The sequence below is a fragment of the Moschus berezovskii genome, chromosome 12 (genome assembly GCF_049115385.1).
Source record: "Moschus berezovskii isolate FMDL1 chromosome 12, NW_MosBer_1.0, whole genome shotgun sequence".
Classification (NCBI taxonomy): Eukaryota; Metazoa; Chordata; class Mammalia; order Artiodactyla; family Moschidae; genus Moschus; species Moschus berezovskii.
In genome coordinates, this window is record NC_142471.1 from 35,205,183 (window position 1) to 35,212,285 (window position 7,103).

At 43.4% G+C, this 7,103-nt stretch overlaps 1 pseudogene; it reads right to left on the minus strand.

Annotated features, from left to right (window-relative positions):
• Positions 1-3,556: 3,556 nt before the first annotated feature.
• On the minus strand, positions 3,557-4,490 carry LOC129555183 (small ribosomal subunit protein uS2B pseudogene; annotated as a pseudogene).
• Between the last annotated feature and the right edge of the window lie 2,613 nt (positions 4,491-7,103).

Genomic DNA, 7,103 nt, shown 5'->3' on the forward strand with positions numbered 1-7,103 from the left:
CTTCTTACAAAGATAATCTCATCTCTATTAATCTGTCAAAAATCAGTTGGTCATATTTGTATCTATTTCTGGGTTATTTATTATGTTTTATCAGTTTACTTGTTTACCAAGGCCCTGCAGTCTTGATTTTGTTGTTGTTGTTCAGTCTCTAAGTTGTGTTCGACTCTTTGCGACCCCATGCCAGACTTCCCTCTGCTTCACCATCTCATCGAACTTGCTCAGACTCATGTCCATTGAGTCGGTGATGCCAACCAACCATCTCATCCTGTCACCCCTTTCTCCTGCCCTTAGTCTTTCCCAGCATCAGGGTCTCTGCCAGTGAGTCAGCTCTTTGCATCAGGTGGCCATAGTATTGGAGCTTCATCTTCAGTATCAGTCCTTTCAGTGAATATTCAAGGTTGATTTCCTTTAGGATTAACTGGTTTAATCTCCCTGAAGTCCAAGGGACTTTAAAGAGTCTTCTCTTGATTACTGGAGCTTTAAAATGGAGTAGTGTCACTTCTCTAAATCTTTTTTTTTTTTCAAATTTGTTATGACTATTCTAGTTCCTTTTTCTGTAAATTTTAGAATCAGCTTCTCCATATCTACAAACATTCTTCTGGGATTTTGATTGGGAGTGGCTTAAATCTATAGAACAATTTGAGGGAAAACTGACTTCTTAACTATATTGAGTCTTTCAATCCAGAAACACAGTATATCTTTCCACTTATTTAGATGTTATTCCTTTAATAAGCATTTTGTACTGTTTATCATTCAAGTTCTGAAGATGCTTTCTTTAATTTGGGGGAATTTTGTACATAAGTAATTTAATTTTGTACATGGTGTCGATTTTTAAAATTCTGGTTTCCAATTGTTTATTCAGTTCAGTTCAGTTCAGTCGCTCAGTCGTGTCTGACTCTTTGCAACTCCCGGAGTTCACTCAAACTCATGTCCATCAAGTTGGTGATGCCATCCAGCCATCTCATTCTCTGTCGTCCCCTTCTTCTCCTGCCCCCAATCCCTCCCTTTACCAGCATATAAAAATATGATAGATTTTTTCATGTTGACCTTATATCATGCAACCTTGCTAAACTCATTAATAATAAGTATTTTTGTTTTGTTTTTTGTAGATTCTTTGCGGGGTTTTCTGGTCATATTGCCTGTGAATAGGGATAGTTTTAGTTCTTCCTTTAAAATCTGTATGCCTTTTATCTGTTTGTCTTGCCTTATTGCGCTAGGGCTTCTAGTATGATACTGCATAGCAGCCGTGAGAGTGAAAAACTTTGCCTTGTTCTCTATTTTGGGAAGGCAAGCATTCAATCCTTCATTATTGAATTTGATGTTAGCCATGAAATTTTTGTAGTTACTCTAAATCACATTAAGGAAGTTCTCCTCTAATCATTGTTTGCTGAAATTTTTGTCACAAATTGAATTTTGTTAAATATTTTCTGCACCGATTGATACAATTGTGTGGCTTTTATTATTTAACCTATTAATATTATAGCTTGTGTTCATTAGTGTTAAAACATTTAACTAATCTTCATTTCTGAAATAAATCCAATTCTGTTGTCATGTATTATTTTTTAATATATTTTGCTAATATTTTCTTGAATATAGTTGCATGTTCATGTGGGGTATTAGTGTATAGTTTTTTCTTTGAGTGTTATTTTTGTATGATTTTGACTTCAGAGTAGTGATAGCCTTATAAAATGAGTCAAGAGGTTATTCCTTCTATTTTTTGGAAATTATTATATACAATCAGTATAATTTTTCTTTAAATATCTGGCAGAATATGGCAATAAAACTATCTTGGCCTGGAGTTTTAATGACAAACTCTTCTTCTTCAATAAATATAGGACTATTCACATTATCTATTTCGTCCTAGGTGACTTTTAGTCATTTATTGCTTTCAAGTAATAAGTCCATTTCATTTAAGTTATTGAATTTATGTGCATAAACTCATTTATAGTGTTCTCTTTTTACCCTTTCAGTATCTATGGGATCTATGACTTTGGAGGTTTGAGGGGACTTAAAAATAACACCTCCTGTCTTCCCCCATTGCTCAGGAAGGGATCAGGCAGTAGCCTTTGATCCTGATAAAGCCAACTTGGTGAACATTAATTTGCTTTAGATGGGAGGCTCGCTAACACATCTGGGATGATACTCAACCATCTAATCATACTAGTTTTGAAAAACACAGGTTCTGTTACACCAGCCAGCCTCTGCAAAACCTGTGTCTTGTAGAGATGTGCTCTCTGCAGGGGATAGACTTCAAAGTAGCAAGAAGAAAAGAAGTCCCTGTGCTAGAGATTAAATGTTTGTATCTCCCCGAAATGCATTTGTTGAAACCTAATTCCCAATGTCATGCTGTTCGGAAGTGGGGCCTTTGAGAGGAGATTGGGTCATGAGGATGGAGTCATCATGAATGGGGATTAGTGTCCTTGTAAAGGAGACCCCTTTCTACCATGTGAGGGCACAGTAAGAAGATGGCCTTCTATGAACTGGGAAGCAGGTTCTCACCAGGCTCTGAATCTGCTGGTAGCTTGATCTTGGACTTTCCAGGCTTGAGAACTGTGATAAATAATGTTTGATGCTGAGCCACCCAGTTTCAGGTGTCTTTGTTATAGCAGCCTGAATGGACTAAGATGCCCTGCACGTCCATTTCCTTCTCACACACTCACCAGACAAGGTGGGTGGAGAGCGTTAGGCTAGCAGAGGTTCCTCAGTACTAAAGCAGGAGCCAGGGGAAGGAGATTCCCCTTCAATAACTCACAAAAGCTGTACTCTAATCACGGTGGAAATAACTGGAGAAGTTGGGGAGGGGAGGTGACCTCATGTCCTACAATAACTGGTGGGAACAAGAGCAAATAAATCTCCCTGGTTAGACTAATGTCATATGCAGGTTAATGTCTAATACAGGTTACAAAAATCACAATGGGATACATTAAGTTTTAGATCAGACCTTTGTGACAGTGTTGTGACAATATAGAGGAAGTGATGACCAAGAGCAGAGTCCAGAATCAGAGTAGAGTCAGACCAGGCTTCACGGAAGGAATGTGACTTACATAAGTAATGGACAGGAAGGACCTAGAACTCAGGGGGATGGTGAGTGGGGAGGAATGGGGGGGATAAGGTGGGAGAAGTGGGTTGGAATGGGATGGAGAAGGGTTTGAAATGCCATGCTAAGAGTCAGAGGTACTCTTTTAGGGAGAGGAGCTAGGGAGGTGTTCATTAAGAACAGTGCTGGGGGAGACACATCTTGGAAAGTTGTGAAATATCTCCATAACATTAGCAAAAGTCTTTGCTCAAGGCCCTGAGTTAGTGCCCATCTTCCCTCACCCTGCCCCCCACTCTACCTCTTTGATGCCCTTCCCTGGGGCCCTTGGACCCCATCACAAGCCAGCAAGCAGAAATTAATGCCTGGCTCTGCAGGCCACTGCTTTGGTCTGTGGCTGAGGTCTATCCTGACGTTCTGGTGGGTTGGTGCCCATGTATCCTGGCTCTTAGGTGAGTTTTTTCAAAAAAAAACTATTTGCCATCAACCCATTTCCATTTTAAGAGTTTGAGGAACAACAGCTTAAAGCCACTCAGAGGTTGTTCCTACCCGTTCAGCGGTCTGAGCAGTGGGAGCTGCAGACCAGTCTTCAGCAGCAGGCTGAGCACTCCAGTCTTCACAGGGGAATTGAATAGTCTCAGAGGGCACCTGCATGCCTTCAGACCCCCAATTCAGGTTGAGTAGACATGAACTGCAGAGCTGGAGCAGTCCATCCACCCTGAAATTCCTCCTTGGTCACAGTCTTGTCAACTGCTGCCTGCTCTTCCTTTTCAGTCTTTTCAGAATCTCTGTAGAAGCAGAGATGAGTCATGACCTTCCATGGGGGTTCACTGGAGATGCCATGCGTGTGCAGAACTTCCTGGGCAAACTGTCACCACTTCAGATCCATTGAGTGAGCTCTCATCATTGCACAGGATGGCAGTGTCCACAGAGCACAGAGGAGTGTCTGTGTTACACAAAGCAGTGGTTGGCAGGTTAGTGTGAGGGGCTTCTGTGAGATGCTGGTGGTCATCCCTGGGATCAGTAACCACCAGAAGTCTTGGCTACCAGAAGGCTGCCTGGATCAGGTTAGTGAAAGTTCCAGGAGTGAAGCGGCCAGCAGTAGGAGGGGCTCCAGGGGCAGCAGCAAATTTGTTGGCCAGTATTCCCAGAGGATATGACACTGGGTCATCAGTTGGGTTTTCAGTGGCAATGATGGCATAAGCCATCTGCAGAAGCTTCGGCCAGGTCCCCTTCAGATTTATGATGGAGACACCATCCCTCTTCCTTTTGTAGATGTACTATTCCACTTGGAAGTCAAGGTTGGTGCTACCTCACTGGGTTCCTGATGCAAGAAGTTTGAGGACGTCCTCCTCCTTCATTTGCAGGACATTGAGGGCTCCGGACATTGTGAAAGTTTCCTTTTAAGTTCCAGTGAGACTCCAGAACACTGTCATATTTACCGTTTTCTGGGTAGTGCAGAAAGGTGATTCTTAGGTATTCTTAGGTATTCAGCAGCCATGAGGCCATGATGGGGAAGCAAGAATTCATGCTGCCCAGGGATCTTGCCCTTCCACTCAGCTCTCAAGTCCTTCATCTGAACGTGGCAGGCACAAGACCACAGACCTTGGAGAACTCCCCACGTTTGGATTTTTAAAACAAAACCATAGCATTTCATAAAATTATTTTCCCTCAATAGAATAAAAGTTCCAGGAGAGAAAAGTAGTTCTTTTGGACCCTGCTCTCCCTTTAAGTCAAATAAACATCTGTCAAGGAGGAACAAGACAGAATTCCTTCTGATCAGATGCTCCTGGTTCTACAGCAATTTATCAAAGCCCTTCTCATCAATTAGAGAAATATTTGAAAAATCATCACAGCTCCTGCAAGCGCCTCATGTATAATTCAAAGCGGTGGCTCCGGATGGAGTGAGGAAGCTACAGAAGCCAGCACTGCCTTTTGAAGGTAAACCTGCCTATTGTCCCTTTCATCCCAAACCTAGGAACAAACTCCGGGGCCCTTGAAAATTGTATTTCTACTGAAGTGTAGACATCTTAAGCCCGATGTGTAGACACTTTACCTCCCAGTGGGCCCCCTATAGGGACACCATTTCTCAGTTCTTGGAAACTAGGTGTCCCTATGAGATTAAGACAATGAGAAGGGACCCCTCTCATGTATGCAGTATTCTGCTTTTTAATCCCAGTATCCAGTACCGAGTGATTCAAAGAAGGCAACCAATAAAGAAAAAAACAAACAAGTGATCAAATGGTAACCATGTAAAAGCACCCTCACTTTTCTTTTTTCACTTGCTATTCCCACGAGTCAGGTATTATCTTGCTTTTATAGATGAGGAGGCTAGAACAGAGCGGGGAAATGACTTGCTCAGGGTTGCACAGCAGATTTACAGCGAATAGTGTTTACCTCGACCACCAGACACTGTCTCTGTGGGTACAAACCCAAATTTTAATTTTGATTCTGTTTCTTGATTTGAACACTATGGAGACCCACAAGTGAGAAATTGACCTTTTTTTTTTCATTGAAATTTGGTTTGGAATAAAAAGGCTTATATAAAAAATATCAAGTACTTTTTGCTAAGTACAGTGGCTATATTGTTTATGTTATTTAAACCTCTGTGTACCTGAATTTCATTTAACAGTTTCAATTAATTTTACTTTTGAATTGCACTAATGGGCGACTTGGTGGTAAAGAATCCGCCAGCTAAAGCAGGAGACACAGGAGACTCAGGTTTGATCCCTGGGTGGAGAAGATTGCCTGAGGGAGGAAATGGCAACCCACTCCAGTATCCTTGCCTGGAAAATCCCATGGACAGAGGAACCTGGTGGGCTACAGTCCATGGGGTCACAAAGAGATAGATAAGACTGAGCGACTGAACACACATGCACACAATAGCATGTAGAGCCCACCAGATTTAAGACCCCAGCACCACCAGCTCAGGGCACAGAGCTGACACAGGGAGGGCCTAGGAAACATGTGTCTGTACAGTGGAGGAACTGCTTTCTTTGGATTCGATCTAGAAGTTACTCTTCTTGTGTTCACACATGGTCTCCACCTGCCCTTGCAATATGGCAGCAGCAGAGGTGGCTCTGAGTGGGACAGGATGGGCTCCATAGGATTCCTTGTGGAATGGGTGAGTGGGCCAGACCCTCTGCAGGGTGTGTGCAGTGGCAGGCAGGCAGTCCTCCTCAGCTCTGTGCTCGAGGAGGTAAGGGAACACCAGAAAAATGGTAGGGGAAGGCCAGAATTCTAAGTAGTTCTGAGGGCAGAAAACGAGCCTCCTCTTCCATGAGTGAGGAGGCCTTTTGAAGGTAAATGAGACAGTCCATCGCAGATCAGATAGGCCAGACAGCAAACCATCGATGTAGAGAAGAGGGACCAGGAGCTCTTCAGCACAAGCAGAAATATCCACTGGGACTGGGTGATCAAGGCTGGCCCCCTAGGAGGAGAGGGGCATATGGGAAGGGTCTGGCCTGTCCTCACTACTCTGTGCCCAGCCCCCAGCACAGTGTCTAGAACTCAGCAGATGCTCAGCAAAGTGAAAGAAGGTGCTCTGGGTTCACTTCCTGCAGAAGCTGACTAAGATGCTCCAGAATGCCAAGGACCTACTGTAGAGCACATTTAACTCTGCTCAACCTGATGTGCCAGCTTGGAGGGGAGGGGCGCCTGGGGGGAGAACGGATACATGTGTATGTATGGCCGAGCCCTTCACTGTTCACCTGAAACTACCACAACGTTGTTGATCTGCTGTAACCCAATACAAAATTAAAAACTTGAAGTTTGAAAAAAAATTACTAAAGATGCCTCAGTGTGAGCTAGGGTCCCCTCTTCTGAGCTCCCATGATACCCCAGGCTTGCACATCACCAAAATACAGTCACACTGCCTTATAATGGTCTGATTTCCAGTCTGCTTCCTTCCTAGAACCCCTTTTGCATTCCCAGCAGCTCCTCTAGCATGTGGTACATATTAAGCCCTAAAGGAAGGAGGGACAGACGGGAGGGAAGAAGGGTTTCATCAGCTACTTGGGGCTAAGGGTTTCACCAATAACCGAAAGAGGAGAAGAAATAGGGGGTTGAT